The sequence below is a fragment of the Anopheles maculipalpis genome, chromosome 2RL (assembly GCF_943734695.1).
Source record: "Anopheles maculipalpis chromosome 2RL, idAnoMacuDA_375_x, whole genome shotgun sequence".
NCBI lineage: Eukaryota > Metazoa > Arthropoda > Insecta > Diptera > Culicidae > Anopheles > Anopheles maculipalpis.
The window spans coordinates 39657380-39674724 of NC_064871.1; the positions used below are offsets into that span (position 1 = coordinate 39657380).

General features: G+C 44.0%; 3 protein-coding genes across 3 annotated transcripts in view; 2 read left to right on the forward strand and 1 right to left on the reverse strand.

Annotated features, from left to right (window-relative positions):
- The window catches only part of LOC126557871 (ero1-like protein), a 427255-nt gene that overhangs the window by 280308 nt on the left and 129602 nt on the right, over positions 1-17345 (forward strand). The window lies entirely within an intron of this gene.
- The window catches only part of LOC126558692 (protein tipE), a 186707-nt gene that overhangs the window by 33088 nt on the left and 136274 nt on the right, over positions 1-17345 (reverse strand). The window lies entirely within an intron of this gene.
- Positions 5127-17345, forward strand: part of LOC126559226 (DNA-directed RNA polymerase II subunit RPB7) — a 240333-nt gene continuing 228114 nt past the window's right edge. The window contains exon 1 of the mRNA XM_050215352.1: positions 5127-5136. The gene's annotated coding sequence lies outside the window, so the exon portion shown is untranslated. The remainder of the gene's footprint in view (positions 5137-17345) is intronic.

Genomic DNA, 17345 nt, shown 5'->3' on the forward strand with positions numbered 1-17345 from the left:
ATACAGAAACCAATAATAGATAAGGGGCAGAGTGGTTGATGCAAACCCAAAATATCCCAAAAGGTCACCCGAGACAGTCACATAAATAAATCTGGAAACGTTGGTTTCTACCGGCAACTTTTTTGTTGGGTGTGCAGAGTCCCATCGACATTCTGAACTGACCATCCGTGTATACAGTACAATCGAGCGGCTACAATACAAACGCATCGCAACAACAACCCACCAGACTCTCCCAACGGAAAATGACTGATTGAAAAATATGGCTAACCAGAGACAAAGCGAGAGATGGTCACAGAAGTTCCTGCCCCTCGGAAAAAGGACAGAGAGAAAAAAAAGAAACACGTTGGCCAAAGTTTGGCGAGGGCGACTGACTGCATGATACGCGCGTGTGTTACGTTTCTACACACGTTCTACCGTTGGCAGGTTAGAAACAGTTTGCGTCAGATTAAAAGCGACACTAAAGCCCCTGAACGAAGGGAGGGAAAAGGTCCAAAAATTGAGCCATAAATTAATAGGCTGATAGGTGGTCGTGGTCTCACCGACACCGGGGGTTCTGTTGACGCACGGTACGCGTGCTTTGGTTGCCATATGTAGGGCTAGACATGCCTGTACAGTGTGACGGGGTAAATTTTTAGATTTCAGTTTCAATAAAGGATAGGAAAATTTTAAGCTCGAAATGAAAATCGTTTTATATATTAAAATAAAAAGGATATCAAACACTGTTTGCTTACTTTAGCAAAAAGATTCAATTGCTTTTGCTCAATTCCCCTGAACACAATAATCTGATGAGTTGTCCAATACCTGTATAAGTATAAAATACGATCATGAATCATCCCCCAACCATTCAAACAAACAAAAAACAATAATTTATAAGCTACGCAGCAATTCCATGCAATCCTAAGCCATAAATGCTTTATTCGCTAGTGTCTGGCGAAAGCAAACGGGAAAGATCTCATATGCGATAAGCTTACAACCTCTTAATTTTCTTCCTTTAAAAAGTCTCAAGTGTATTGTTACCGCTACGTCCCACCAGGCCAACCTTTTTGTGTAAAACCTACACCATCAATTTGGTGGAAAAATCTTCCCCAAAGTGTACATTAGCGTCAACAATCCTTTGCCATGTTTCGGCATTCCACTCCTGTAGCCTGCAAAACCGACAAAAGGCCCTGCCAAGAGTTGTACGTACGGGTAGCAAAAGTTGCTGACTAATGAAAAACAATACCACCGGTCTCGTCCTTCGACACCATCATCCGCTTGCGTAACGTTGCGTTCCGCGGTTTCGGTACGCAGGAAACGCACGCAAAGGCCGGAAGTCTTACCAGAAGCGGAAGCAGAAAAACACAACAAAACACAACGCGATGGGCGGCTGGACGCTGGATTGGAAATGGTCCGGAGCAAAAGTGGCAAATCACCGGAGAGCAATTTGTTTCCACGTGGAATCCGTTCTACTGTTCGCGCTTCCGTGCTTGGGACCGTGTATCGACTTACGGTGGATCCTCATGCCATCAGTCAGTGCTGATCGATTCGAAAGCGTGGCTAGGCGTGTTGGAAGCAGGATTGTTCTTCTATGCATCCTGCCTAGACTGCTCATCCATCCATCCGATGAGAGAGCTTCTTATGTGGAAAATCATCTTTTTTAAGTGATGTAACTGTGGCTAGATTGTACAACAACAGCTCACAATGCAGCAGTGGGATGTTGGAATAATGGAAAGCATTTGCACTACAACAGAAAAAATCAAATCAAACGCAGGTGATGTTCTATTGTGTGTCTATAAAGTAACTTTTTGAAGTGTTGTATCACGGATTTGCTACTTTAAAAAGTTTCAAATTATCGTGCCCTGCTCTGTCATCTATAGTGCGTGACTTTGACGCATCGATGACGCATATGAAATCAGAACCTCGAAGCGTACTAGCGCCATTCAATCAACAACATCCTGTATTCATATCGTACCATTCACGATTCACGCCTGGCACAAACCGCTAGGCTCGAAAATTGATCTTATTAAACTTTGTGAATTTTCCTGGATCAGTGGTGGAGGACACTGCGATGGACACAACATACCGTCGGATCCTTGACAACGTTACAACACCACCGATGGGGGACCGAGGTCGCAGCTGGTGTACACCGTGGCTTGGGTGAAATAAAAAGTTTTCCCGTTCGCAAGCGAAATGACATAAACGAAAGTTGACGGGAAAACTTTTCCTAATAAACAAAGTCATTTTAGGGTTCTGCATCATCGCCGACATAGCACAAAAAGGGGGGAATGGAGGGAAGTCAGAACGCTACCGTTGGCAACGAGACGCCGCCCTTTTGTACGGTCATCAGAAAGCAGTTGACACAGACGAACTCTCCCGCGTGCCAAAACTCCATTCCAACTTCAACCCAGGAGTTCTCCGAGTTGTTGAAAATACAGACAGCAACAACAACACGAAGTGTTGCTTCGCTCAGCTCCAGTGTGGGCTTCTAGTTTGAAACAAAACGAATTTGTGATATCTCAGCGGATAACCTAACGCAATGTACTGAACACGGTAATCCTGTACGCACAACTTTATTGGTTGCGACTTAACTCATTCGCGGTTTTCATCAGACTGACCCACTCCACTCGGTCACAAATAAATTTCATAATTCCCTCTCTTCTCTCACTCTCTCCTTATCTCTTCATTCCCTCTCTGTTCCCCCTTAACGTGGTCCGGCGAACAGCCGCAACTCGCTTGCCTCGCTCCTCACCCCGCACCTCTCTCTCCTTCCTCAGCCCGCCATTCTCGCCCGTTCCTTAGACCGCGCATCTCGCTCGTTCCATCGAAATGGAACATCCTCCCGGCCAGGTTGATGCTACGGATCTATAACTGGAAGAAGAGCTAATTTATGAACAGGACGTTTAAACTCACCACTCCTTGTCTTCACATCCACTACCCGGATCAATCCGTCCTCGCCCGGGAACACCCTTGCAATGCGTCCCAGCTTCCACAATTGCGGGGGCGTATTATCCTCCTTTATTAGAACCAATGCTCCCTCCTTTACGTTGTCCTTTATTTTGGTCCACTTGTATCTAGTTTGCAGTTCGCACAAATACTCCCTTTGCCATCTATTCCAGAATTGCTGCCGCAGTTGTTGGATTCTCTGCCATTTATTCAAGCGACCTTCAGGCATATCTAAATAGGATGGTTCTGCAACTCCAATCAAGGGACGATCAATTGTAAAATGAGCTGGAGTAAGGCATTCCAAATCGTTAGGATCATTTGAGTGAGCATACAATGGCCTTGAGTTTAAGATGGCTTCAATTTGGCATAGAAGCGTGCTAAAATCAGTTATTGTTAGAGATGCAGATTTATAAATCTTCTTCAGTACACTCTTAACACTCTTGACCCCTGCCTCCCAGATTCCTCCAAAGTGAGGGGCACCAGGGGGTATCATTTTCCATACGATCTCCTTTTCTTGGCAATACTGGAAAATGCCTTGGCCTGTCGCCTCCTTCCTAAACATCTCATACAGCTCTCGTAGTTCATTTTGCTCCGACAAAATTTGTCGCATTATCACTGAAGATTTCTTCAGGTATTCCTCTTCTTGATACAAATCGTCTCAAAGCTGAGAGAAAGGCACCAGTTGATAAGTCCTCCACTGCTTCCAAATGGATCGCCTTAGTCACCATACACACGAATACACATATGTATCCCTTTATTGCCGCAACACGACGTATACCGGATTTCAGCATAATTGGCCCAGCAAAGTCAAGCCCAACTCGTTGAAAGGTAGGAGCAGCTGTTACACGGTAGCTAGGAAAATCACCCATCTGTTGTTCCAAAGTAGTTGGCTTGCTTCGGAAACAGGTAATGCATTTATGCAGAACCATTCGAACCGTTGATCGCGCATTGACAACCCAAAATTGCTGACGAAGAATCGCAATCACTCCAGATGGCCCGACGTGCAAATTTTCACGATGAATTGTTGCAATTAAACGATGTGTAATCACATTTCGATTTGGAAGAAGAAGTTGATGCTTGTTTCCAAAAGCCAGATTTGCATGTCTTATACGACCTCCTACCCGCAGTAACTCACCATCCAAAAAAAGGTTAAGGTCTTGATAACGTTGCAACGGTTTGCTATTTTTTACGGCCGAAACTACTTCCGGTAGATCCTGATGCTGAATTGCTCTAATGATCCAACGCATCGATTCTCGCAATTCGGGAATAGTAGGGTTTGGATCATTAATGCGTTCGCCCTTGCGACGCTTTGTGTTTTGTTTGAACCGCACGATGTAGGCAAGTATTCTTTGTGTCTTTCTAAAGGATTCATATTTCTCCAAAATTGGGAGAACTTTCAGCGGTACGATAACATTGCAGATAACCTCGTTGCGCAATTCCGGAATTTCATCATCATTTAGTTCGTCGATGCAAACATTTGGTATCTCACAAGTACGTAAAAACTCCGGACCATTCCACCACATCTCATTTGAAACCAGTAGCGACGCCGATTGACCCCTTGATATAACATCCGCAGGGTTTTGATGTGTCCGAACATAACGCCAAATGAACGCTCGGTTCTCGTTGATCTCGGCTACACGATTTCGTACAAAAACATTCAGGCACTCTATCGGCTTTTTCAACCATGCCAGAACTATTTGGCTATCCGACCACAAGTTAATCGTTTCGAAATTAAAATCCTTTAATGCTTCCAGTACCTTTTTCACTAGACGACAAAGCAATGAAGCTGCAAGCAGTTCCATTCTAGGAATTGTCACGTTCGATAAAGGGGCAACCCGAGATTTGCTGATCACTAATCTCAATTGCGCTTCACCATTCCTCTCTATTGATCTTATATAGACGCAGGCTCCATATGCCTTCAAAGAAGCATCCGCAAATCCATGGATCTCTAATGAAACTGCATTTGTACTTACTACATGTCGAGGAATTCGAACTTGATTTTCTGTTGGCAATGCTTCCAAAAAATTATCCCATTCTTCTATCAACGGCTCAGAAATTTGATCATCCCAGTCCAACCTTGCTAACCATAGCTTTTGCATCAAAATCTTTGCCAACACAACCACTGGAGAAATAAGCCCCAATGGGTCAAATATTTTTGCAATGGCAGACAGAACCTCTCGTTTGGTAGGTGTTCTGCCCTTAGACGGTACCTTTGTCAAAAATATAAATTCATCATTCATCGGATTCCACATCAAACCTAACGTTTTGATGATTTCGTTAGCTTCACAATCGCCGATTTTTGTTAGAGCATCCCGATCTTCAAATGGTATCGATTCCAAAAGCCTTTCATCATTCGCTGACCATTTATGAAGTGTCATACCCGCCTTTCTAAACACCTCAATGAGTTGCACTTGTGCAGCATGGACAGTCTCGATATCATTTGCCCCAAACAATCCATCGTCGACATAAAAATTCTCTTCAATAATGCGACTGGCTAAGGGAAAACCTTCTCGTTCATCTCTCGCTAGCTGCAACAACGTTCGCGTTGCTAGAAAAGGTGCTGCTGCCGTTCCGTAGGTCACCGTGGTAAGCTCAAGCACACGCAGTTGTTCATTCGGCGAAGCTCTCCAGAATACTCGTTGTAGCGGGCTGTCGCAGGGATCCACCTTTATCTGTCGAAACATTTTAGATATATCGGCACTTACCACATATCGAGGCATTCTAAAACGCAGCTTGATGGAAAGTAAGTCGTGTTGTACCTTAGGGCCGGTCATCATAACGTCGTTCAAAGACAAGCCGTTTACCTTCGCCGAAGCATCGAACACCACACGGCACTTGGTAGTGTTCTTGGCCGGGTTCAATACAGCATGATGCGGCAGATACCACCTTTTCACGGAGCCATCGTCCTCACTTTCATCAACCACTCTACAATGCCCTAACTCCTCGTATTCACTCATAAACGCTTGATATTGTTCACGTAACGATGGATTTTTCAACAGTTTTGTTTCCAACAAATAAAACCTACGCAGCGCTACACTTCGCGAACAACACAATTGGCTTATCGATTCCCTTAAAGGCAACTGCACAACATACCTGCCACTGGATTCACGATAATGTGTCTTCACAAAATGTTCTTCACATATCTCGTCTTCCACCTTCACGGAACGCTCACTTGTCACATCTTCAACTTCCCAAAACCTTTGCACTATTGTTTCCAAATTTTCTTTTGTCACAACATTTGTGTACACCTCACGCTCTTTGTGTATTTCCGCAACACGTCCACCTATCACCCATCCGAAATGAGTGTCCGTCATCATGGGAAGTGTTTTTGCCAATTTCACTGAACCAGATGCCATTATTTCCGAAAGACAATCCATTCCCAATAAAATGTCTACACAACTTGGATTGTTGAAATATGGATCGGCCAACATCGATTTATCAGGCAAATTCCACTTCGACGTATCGAAATACACAGAGGGTATTCTACCTGTTATTTCACGATACACAAAACATGTCACGTCCATAGCAAAATCACTACACCGAGATTTCACTGTAAAAGTACACTTTTTCTTCACCGAAGATTCAACGTTGCCAATCCCCTTAACCGGTACGTTCACGTTTACCAAATTTACGCCTAATTTCGTTGCAAGCGCTTCAGTCACACAACTGATTTGCGATCCACTGTCCAACATCGCACGACACAACAACACCTCTTTGTTTGGTAATTCCGCGTAAAGCAAGACGGTTTGCAAGAGAACAATACTTCCCGCCGCATCGGTATTGTTCACATGCTGGCTCGCGCTCACTTGTTCGGGTTCCCTTGAAACCGGTTCTGGACCGTTGTCCCAATGCAATACCGTGTTGTGTGGTCTGTGGCACCTGTTACATTTCAAATGCGATTTGCAACGATTTCGCCAATGTCCCGGTTTTAGGCAAATTAAGCAAAGACGCTTCGATCTAATAAAACTTTCCCGATCCTTTCCATGCAGTCGCATCAGCTCAGAGCACTTGAACGTTTCATGGGCACCCTTACACAATTCACACACAACTACACTGCACACGGTTGTAGCTGCATTCGATCTCATAGGCGTAACACCACTTGAGCTGGGCCCTTTCGAAACAAAACGTCCTCTTTGCCCCGCTGCAACATTTCCTTGGCACCTTTCTAGAACCGACACTCTTTCTTTTAGGAAGCACAAGGTTTTTTCATAACAAGGAAGTTCGTTTCTAGGGACACTCGCTTCCCATAGTTTCTTTGTTTCAATATCTAACGCATTCGCTATCAAATGTATCACCATCGCACACGACAGACCAGTAAAGTTTTCACCTAAATACTTTAGATTTTCCACGTGACTTTCAACCGATTCAACCAAACCGCGCAAACCTACATAACTTTCCTCATTCACTTTTTTCAAATTCAAAAGTCCACTAATATGTAAGTCTACCATACGCCGTTTGTTATCATAACGTTCGGATAACAGTTGCCACGCACGTTCATAATTACCGTCGTTTATTGTTTTCTCATCTATTACCTTGGCAGCCTCACCACTCAAGGCCTTTTCAAGATGATACAACTTGATACGCGAATCTTCACTACTTTTGTCAACAATATCTTTGAATATTGTTTTAAACCGCGCCCACTCCTCATACTTGCCACTGAACGAAGGTATTGGCCGAGGAAGCGGAGCATTCACAATCACTGACGAAACGCTAGGAGCAGGTATCAATGCTTTTGGTGAAATGGACTGTGCCGCAAGGGCTTCAGATGCACTTTCTATTTCCATCATCACCTCCTCATGCAATTTCACTGTCTCCTTAAACTTGTCGTCATGCACTTCACTTTCGTCATGTTTTATGATCTCACCATAATGTTTGTTGTGTTCTTCTAAAGCACTATCTGCCTTCTTCCCGAACACTTTGCACTGTACCGCGGTCAGCGCCTTTCCCTCTTCCTTCGCCTGCACAATGTTGTCCCTTATGCGAATCAATTCGCCATACGCAAGGTCACGCATGTGCACATGCGGCCTTACAGCAACAATTACATCCACCCAACCGGGTTGTGGCGCCGGCTTTACGGTTGGAGTGCGAGACGTCCGAGGCGTTCGAGTCATGATGATGCGATTTTTACCGATATCCAAAGCACAAAGGGTCAATATCCGAAGTTCGAAGGACCAATGTGATATCTCAGCGGATAACCTAACGCAATGTACTGAACACGGTAATCCTGTACGCACAACTTTATTGGTTGCGACTTAACTCATTCGCGGTTTTCATCAGACTGACCCACTCCACTCGGTCACAAATAAATTTCATAATTCCCTCTCTTCTCTCACTCTCTCCTTATCTCTTCATTCCCTCTCTGTTCCCCCTTAACGTGGTCCGGCGAACAGCCGCAACTCGCTTGCCTCGCTCCTCACCCCGCACCTCTCTCTCCTTCCTCAGCCCGCCATTCTCGCCCGTTCCTTAGACCGCGCATCTCGCTCGTTCCATCGAAATGGAACAGAATTAAAGAGCAACATTATTGTATGCAGAAACAAACACTAGAACGCAAAAACAAAAATTCTCCCTTATTTATAGAGGATTGCCTATACGACGCCCTCGAAGCTTCAATTATCGTAATTGCTATAGAGAATCCCGTCCTTTAGGGTCAAACTTTTGCCAATTTGCTTGCCCAGAATGATGAGCCCACGCGTGGTCAACTGATGGGCGGTTTCGTGGTTTATGAGACACATCTAGTATAAGTTGAGAATTTGTTCCACACGCTCTACATTTCTATTGACCAACATAATTGGCTGGAGATACTGTTCCATGAATATTCAATCGACTTCAACCCATTCGAACAATACCGAGCCTTACGTGGCTCTTGGTCAAAAAGATAGAAAAATGATCCGACCGAACTGCTACTTCTTTGGCAAAGTCCCGAATTAAACCCAGGCCTAGTGATGCATGGCAATTTTGTTTCCCAACCATCAGAATTCATCCCGTCGTTAAGAAACCAGGCAGGTTGATTTCTTCACACCCGCTACCCCAGGAAGGGCCAGGTAGAACCGGCTTTGCCCTATGCACTGGGCAGTGATTTGAGAGCTGTGAAAACTTTCCCATCCGTTTCCTTTGTCATTCGGTGGCCTGTTTTGACAACTACTGGATTTCGGACTTTCGTAACGTTATCTCCCTGTTCCGATCCGACCCACTCGGTTGTTTTTCGTACGGTCCATTGAGAAAGGATATTCGGGACCAGGATACTTCTGCCATTTATAATTTTTGCCTCAGTCCACCGTCGAACCGCTTTGGGAGGATGCTGCAGCAAAACTCGTTATACTGGCTTTTGTTAAGACATTTTTTTCTTCTTCTGCTATTTGGCCGTATGTGCGTGTGTCTGTATGTTTGTTTTGCCCACAAACACGCGAAAGATAGTCCTACATTTATCTTTCCCATTCATGGCACGTTTTGTTTTGATGCGTATGCTTGGCCGGCAGCATGTTTGGGATGAGAGTGAAATTATTTCGTTCGGTGTGTTGTGTCCCTTTCAGTGCCCATCCCGCCCCAAGGAAGCCCCTAGCCACCAACAAATGAATATTAATGATAATTCTACCTCTGTCTACCCTTTTTTTTGTGTCCCTTTTTCTGCTCTACCCATAAATCTATCTCCAGCAGATAGACGGTTCATGTTTAAATTTGTATATTCCCCACTGTGTGTATGCTCTTTTTCTACTTTCCCTTTCTTTTCTCAAAAAAAAATCCAAGGCGTACTCGAATCAGTCGACACATTTTTCAAAACTACTCTGATTGTAATGCAATTTTCTAAAAACTAAATCTTCATATTTTTCTCCAAGTTTCTCCCCTTTTGCGATGTACAACAAAACAAGCGCCATCAAAAAAGCAATCACTTAGTAATCTTACCGACACGCAAACTCCGATTTATCCTTGGGGATGCTTGTAATATCGAACATTCATAACACAGTTTGCCAACAGGATTTGCTTCGCTATTGATTCACTTTGACAGTTGTAACGATCGTTGGCCAGTGAGACAACTTACTTTGATGAAATACGTGATGAATTATGGCAGCTTGGCAGATACTAGGGTGAAACATTCCGACCATTCCTGTTCCCCATCGCTCATCCCACGTCCCCTTGCCAGCCAGCGAGAGCAGAATGGTTTGTGATTCCTGTCAATTAGACATGTGACTCAGTGCCCTCCATGAACTGCTTAGTTGCGGACGTTTCAAACTAGAACGGAGTCGATTGAAGGTGCTCTAGTTTCCCGAACCCGTAGCACCGAACTCTGCACCAAACTCACATTGTAAAAGTCAAACAAATCATCGACAATGCAACGCGCTGACCCTCAGCACATCAGCACGATCACTGCGACAACCAAGGGAAACCTCTTAACAGGCGTTACTGTGCGCCCACGAAGAAGTGCAAACATCCGGTTGATCTCGTTTTCCGCACACAGCACACATTATGAACAGCATGGTGCGGGAAGATTGATTAGTGTGTGAGGTGTACAATTTTGTGGCACTGATGGCTCTGTGACCGAGGCGAAGCTCAAACGGTATGCATCAAAAGCCTGCATGAAATGCAACAGAGTGCCATCGGGTGGCCGGGTTGACTATTTTCTCAAGCAGCAAAGGGTCAACTTTTGTTGCACAACACTTACGGTGGTTGTCCGAGAATGAGAAATACGAGACACGACAAATCCATCCACTGCTGACATGAAAAGCTAAAGTTCGTAACGGGTGCAGCAATGTCAGTAGTGTCACGTGTGTTATTTCCGGACCGATTTTAACGGGCCGAAGGGGTTTTGTCACACAACTGACGTTAGAGTGGTACACCTTTCGATGATGATAACGATGATGATGGTAGAGCCCTCGCAGCGAGTCCTTTCGTTCCTTCAAATTCAAACTGCACATATTTTATTCTACAAGATAAAGAGCTTAGTCAATATTTGATTTACCGAAACATGAAACATTGAATTATATTCCACCGGACGCCGTGCACCACATCGGGTAGTCAACCGAAAGGACCTCTCTTCTCTGATTTTGTCTGGATGCGGGTATCATAAGGCAGATGGGTGCCATAGTTCCACACTGATCGTGGCTTACAGAAGATACACAGAAAAACTGGAAAGGAAAATAAAAAGAAATCCCCTTAAAAACTCCCAAGTGTATTGTAGAGAAGTCGATTTGTGTGCTGTGAGGAAGAAAGTACCGAAACACATTTCACTCCCAATGTGAAGGGGTAGCCCGACTCAGCACTCCCTGGAGGGTGAAGCCATTGTCCCGTTCGATGAGCTATAATTTCATCGATGAATCGGATCTTGAAAGCCAACAAAAAAGTACATTACATATTATTTAATAAAAGCGACATGGTATTTGCATTTGGAAGGGCCCAGAAAAGTGGATATTGAAGCTTTGTTAGTGTAGGATTAAATATTTAAATAAATAAAATCAAAAGAGTCACTGGTAGAGGATATTTTTATATTATCCTTAATGTTTGCAATGAAAAATAATATTTTCATCATTTAGTGTCATGTCCATTTTAATTTAAAGCATTTTTATTTAATTTTTATTTCGCAAACGCATTTTCGCTCAGCGGCTTTTATCATTAAAAGACAAAAGTGTGTGTGTACGACTCCTTGGAGGACGTTTCGAGCAATGTGCAATACGCATGAGACCTCAACATTATTGTCACTGACGGCAGCACTGCATTTATAACGATGGAATCGTGCTGCAAACCAACAAACTCCCAGACGGTCCTAGTCTTAGACCTATGCACCGCCAAGACATTACTCCCCGAATGCTAAAATGTTTAATATTTGCTCCTTCACGGGTCCATCTTTTAGAATTCTAATAGCAAAACCCTATTTCGTCTCAATTCAACGCACAAAACGTGTCGAGCGCGCCTGTGGATGGTTTTATCTCCACATCTTCACATTCTTCTTCTATTTGTTTCCCAACCCAAATGGCCCTATAAAGGGAACGCATAATTTAGTTTACAACTGCATGAACAGTCAGCCGGGCTTTTAGTCGAGTTTATGAACTAAATTTCCACAGCGTGATGACACTGGCACGTGATAGGAGAGCAAAAAAAAGAACGAAATATAACTATGATGCCCGTTTTTCATAACCCACCCATCAATTTGCACCGTTTTCACTTAATTTTGCACTTTATGACTCACTGTTCGTATGACTTTATACCCGAAACGAGCCTGCACGCTTCGACTAGCACGTGGTGCTAGTCAGGCCCCTGGATGGCTTTATTGTTGGAGCGACACCCTAACACCATCGAGGCTTCTAGAAGTAATTGAGCGAACTGTCGCCTCGATCGTCCCCTCCTAGGTTGTGGTGTTCAGGTAGTGCTGGAGGATGAAGGAGCTTCAAAATTTCATGTGGCTGCAAATCGTATGCAAATGATGCGTTGCGGCCCTTTCTGCACTACGGAAGCTTTCGTACGAGAAAAAGGACAAAGAAATGTCTATCAGTGTCAGCCTATGGGACAGTACTCGAGCACAGGGAGCGCAGTAGTGCTGTCGAAGCTGAAAGTCCTTCAGAAATTGCGTTTGGCTGTGTGACCTCATTGCTAAGATTGGACCGAATATAGGTGCAAAACGGCAGCGAAATATCTCGTGCAGCTTCGAAGCGAAACGGAAGCCTTAAGTGTATCCGAACATACTTTTAGCAAGCGGACAAACAATGCTGTCGAGTACCTTGGAATGATTAACAGTTCCGTAGAAGCTAGCCGAGGGAAGGAGAGAGAGAGAGAGAGAGAGAGAGAGAGAGAGAGAGACGGTGAAGAAAATAGTTTGAATACCTTCAGAAATAGAACTTCTTCACAGTCTTTTCATACCGTTCATACGGATGACGGACGTATGTACCTTGAGCGCCGTCCAAAATTTGCCAGAGTCAAAGGAACAATCAAAAATATTGTATTTCAATTCCCGCCACATCGTGACGCTACGTCTGGCCCGGGGAATTGTCTCTATGCCCTCGGGAGGAAAATGCTTCAAGCCAATCGTCAACCGTACCACGCCATTCACATTCACTCTTGAAGTACACTCGTTGGCGGAGTACGGCTTTCCTAAAATAAGATGTCCCCACGATCTCAGCCACTTTTAATTACGATCCTCGTACAGAAAAGAAGCCTCGGCTTCTGAAAAACATGACATAACGAGTGACAGTTTTTTTTTCGTTCTGGCTTTGCTTTATTTCTATCCCATACTTCTCGTCCGCTAACATCGGTCCTGCATGCATCGAACCAGGACGCCACAGAACGATTCGAATTGTTAGCTCGTCACAGAAGGACTCTTCACGTCCGTCCGACCGAGCAAGTGGGTGCCGTTGCTCGCGGGAAATCCGGCTCTACTGTGGCCACACACCACTGATGCACGGTAACCTGTACAGAACGTTCTTGCGTTTTTTGTTTCTTTCAACGTTCACTGTTCTACCAGCTGCCTGCCGGAAAAGTGGCCCGTTTCCCAGCATCCGGACAAGTGGCCCAAGGCTCATTTTCAGTTGCGAAGCGTTTAGCGCACTATCCATCCCGACACAGCTCAACTCGACTTCCGGCGATGCGCATTCTTTGTTTGCATGGATGAAACTTGAAAATGGAGTTGGTCAAGTTTCCTACGTTGACGTGGCCATTTGCTAGTGCCATCGGAAGAGCAAGTATCGGCCAGAGTCGTCTTCGTTGTCGGCTTTTGTGTTGGTTTTGTGTGTGTGTGTGTGTGTGTTTTCTTCTTCCCTAAAACGCATACCGCACAAAACAATGGCAAGAGTCCACTTAGTGCTAAAATATCTCCAAACCTGAGTGATATTTGGATGAGACGTGATACACATTGTAGGACATCGTCTGAGGATCATATGAAGCATGTTTTTTTTTCGAGTATGCGTGTTGCCTTTGGAGACATCACAACAAGCACAAAAACTGATTCCGAAAAAGGACTATAATCTGAAGCATTTATTAAAAATGTCTACAAGCACTGTTCATGCTGTCCCCGTGAGTGTTTTGACAGTTGCTTTGCAAAACTTGGAAACGTCAGGATACTATTCTTGCTATTTGTAGCTAAGATTGAATTTTATCCCGCCAATCCGTTAAAACATCACAAAGACGACAAAAAAAGGTAGAGTATCATAAGTTACTGGCTGTTGATAGTTTTCTTTCCACGCTGTAAACATTTTCCCCCAAAATAACGGCATAGAAACAAAAGAGAAAACATTTAAATTTATTTGAAGAAACGAAAACTGAACTTTACAGCACTCTTGTGTCCGTGCATTTTCGCATCTCCTTTATCTCCCTCGGTCCCAGTGCACACTTCGCTTGGCACATTTATCACAGTTTTCTCTCCAGACACTAACGGCAATTCGTTCGCATCCTGGGAGAAGCCTTATCACGCATCAAACAGTGTAGGCAAGTCCACAGGGGAAACCTCAACCATGTGTAGCAAATCACAGGAAGCGACCAACGTGTGCCATCATCAGGACGTGTTTTGAAGCAAGATAGGTGCATGCGTACGTGTAAGATTTGATAATGTTATATAAAAATGTAAACTAATGATAGATTGAAAGAAATGTAGGTTATTAAAGAATTTATATGATACAGTATAAGTTTAAGTGTAGTTTAAGGCCAATAAGTCTAAGTGTAGGTCCAGTTGTAGAGTCCGATCTCCATACGACAGGCAGTGGCAGATCAAGGTTTTTGGAGACACTAGGCGGCTTGATGTTGGGGTCCATGTCATATCCAAATTAGAAGTGCTGACCGGAGAGAGGGAGTGGTTTTTCCTTTTGAGGAGGCACTCTAACTAATCAGAGCCCCTTTTTCACCAAAAAGCGTTGCCTTCAATTCGTGACCCTTACTACGAAGCCGCTACTTCAAACCGGATTTACTACCGGTTAGGCCCTTTTACTAGACTCCTTGTACAAAACAGGTGTCGGGCGATCCTAGACGACCGCCTATTCCGCCCACCGTTAGATCTGTACTGACGACTGACGGCAGGACAAGAGATCAAATTCCATCGGGACCGTTACCCAGTACTGAGGACTGACTATCCAACTATCAATAAGTCTCGTAAGCGATTAAATGTTATGCTTTTATTGTAGCTGCCTCAAATTGTTGTTTTGAAAAAGATAACACCCAAAACTCTCTTTAGCAAAGGCGAGACTAAAATAATTAGTATGAATTAAATATAGAACACTTTGAAACTAGGAACAAAGACAGCACACCGGGAGCAAAAATTCAATTTATTTAGAAATTGCTTAAAAGTTGTATTGTATCCCTCACCATGAGCGTGACGCAAAAAAGCCCTGCAGACGAAAAACGACAAATCTTTCCATTTGTTCTTCGCCCAAATCAAACAAATAGAAATCCTTCTACGTAAAAGATGCTTTCAAAAAATACCATTGTGGGAACACCTTTTTTTTTGTTTGCTTCCCAAAAACCGTTGGTTTCTCAAATGAGGCAAATCCTGACATCGATCGCCGCGTATAAACCGATTGGAAACAGGGAAATATCATTCAACATCCACCGTCGCACCAGCCAACCACCCCTAACTGATCCCAGCTGATTGAAGGACAATTGATAACACGCACACCCACACCAATCGCTTCTGCGATAACAGCAGCACAAAACCGGTAGGGGTTTTTGAACGCTTTTGTAAAACAGATTAGGAAACGTTCTTTTTCAAATTTGGCGAACTTGACTTTGCCATTTGTTGTTTTGCTTTCGGGCAGAAATTTTTCACCCTCTTTAGGGAAAAGAAATTTTCCACACAAACAAACGCCGATTGTTTGTGGAAATTCTGCAACCCTCCCTGATCGTCAGCAAATCCTTCCATTCGTTCTTTTTCTGCTGTCAGCAAACCGACGAAATGTAAAGAAGCGAACACTGGTACAGAAGAACTTTCTAGTTCCCGGTTGAACAATCACAACAGCCCAACGGCAACAACAGATGCAATCTTAACAATCGAAAAGAGTTTTGGTCATGGTTAAAGCGCATTTTTCCGTCGTTTATTCTTTGGCAAACTCTTTTTTTTTTCTTTCGAACCGTTTCCGGCATTCCTTTTTGAGCATCACAATTGGGTTCGTTAGTCATTTGTCGGTGTTTTGTCCGGAATTATATGGGGATCAAAACTCAAAATTGGCGTCAGTCAATATAATTTTCTCTCCTCCCTTTTCTTGATGCGTGCAATTGTTGAATATAATGCTCTCAAACTTTAAATAGTCCAGCGAAGGATAAGTTAATTTATTGTCATGAGTATATCGATCCAAAATCGATCCAAAAATGTAGCTTAAGGAAGAATCATAACTCCAAGCGCGTATAAAATGGCTCTTCCTTTGGAATGATTCGTTAGGCTAATGCTGGCTGCTCGTGCTAGTGCTCGAGCGAACACTACTGCGAGATACGATCAATGGCCCATATAAATCAGCCCAGTTATGTTGGTCGGGTGCGCTATCTAAATTGAAATCTGCATCGTTTTAGTGTTATGCGACTTGCGACGACGGCTCGCCTTTGCTCGCCAAAACTGCTCTACCGATATCAGAAAGAGAACGTAAAACAACCTCAGAAAAGGGGTGCAAAATTTTGGGACCAATGGAGATAATGCAAATGTCGATAATGTTTCCGGACGATCAATATTACGACAAGTTCAATCATACGGAAATGATAATCAATACAAACACACACAACACATGGTCGTGTTTGAGTGTTCAGTGTTCAATGATGTGTTGTTTCTACAGTGAAAGTCCAGCGTACTTTTGTGTTTAAGAGTTTATAATTGTTGGCGCGTACAAGACACACAAAGTGCACGTAAATGCATACCAAAGCAGTGGTCCCCTTTGCCCGACAGTAACAAAAATACTATCTTGGAGCCAGCGCAATCCAACATCCATCTACGAAGGGCATATTCCCCAAACAGAGAGTAATCTCGCAGGACTTACAGGGTCTTACCATTGCCATTGTGAATGAAGTTCACTTCTGCAGCTATAGAATGTTGCAATACCTTGTTGGTGAGTTTACTGGATGCAGCCAAGTCTCCATTGCCAGTGACTGCAAAGCTTGGGCAGTCGAGGTTAGTAGCCAGATAGCAAATAGCAGAGGAGCAGCTGTGTTGCAGAACTACGACAGCCAGCATGACGATGACGAGGTATCCCCGCCATCCCTGCACGAAGTCATCAGTGCCATCAAACATCTGAAATGCAATAAATCAGCTGGCAGCGATGGGCTGGTGGCCGAACTGTTCAAGATGGGTCCGGAGAGGATTTCCTCCATCATGCATCGGCTGATTGTTAAGATTTGGGATCAGGAAGAACTGCCGGACGAGTGGAAACTGGGTGTCATACGCCCGGTGTACAAAAAGAGCGACAGGATGGACTGTGCTATCTTCCTGGCCATCACAGTCCTGAATGCTGCCTATAAGATCCTGTCCCGAA